Consider the following 327-nt stretch of genomic DNA (forward strand, 5'->3'; position numbering starts at 1 on the left):
GAGCGGGCGGGCAGGGCTGGCGGAAGGAGCTGGGTTTTGAGCCCGACTCCCGGGGCCATTCTGCTCCTGGGAGCCCCTCCGCGTGTGAACAGCTGGCCCCTTGCTCTGTCGAGGGAACAGAGAGACGGGAAGGTCTTTCACTGCCCACCCCACCCCCCGCCCCCCGGGAGCTGAGTCTAGGGTAGGAGAAGACAGCCTCCAACAGCAGGCGACCGGAAGACAGGAAAGCAGCACCAGCAGCTGCCGGCCCCTCGGAAGGCCCTCCCCCTGGAGCCGTGAGTGCTCGCGCAGTCCAGGCGCGCAGTCAGCCTTCGCCACTGCCAGCGG

At 68.8% G+C, this 327-nt stretch overlaps 1 protein-coding gene across 1 annotated transcript in view; it reads left to right on the forward strand.

Annotated features, from left to right (window-relative positions):
• Window positions 1–327, forward strand: part of DAGLA (diacylglycerol lipase, alpha) — a 33,883-nt gene that overhangs the window by 17,980 nt on the left and 15,576 nt on the right. The window lies entirely within an intron of this gene.

This window comes from Myotis davidii, unplaced genomic scaffold (assembly GCF_000327345.1).
Source record: "Myotis davidii unplaced genomic scaffold, ASM32734v1 scaffold826, whole genome shotgun sequence".
NCBI classification, from domain to species: domain Eukaryota; kingdom Metazoa; phylum Chordata; class Mammalia; order Chiroptera; family Vespertilionidae; genus Myotis; species Myotis davidii.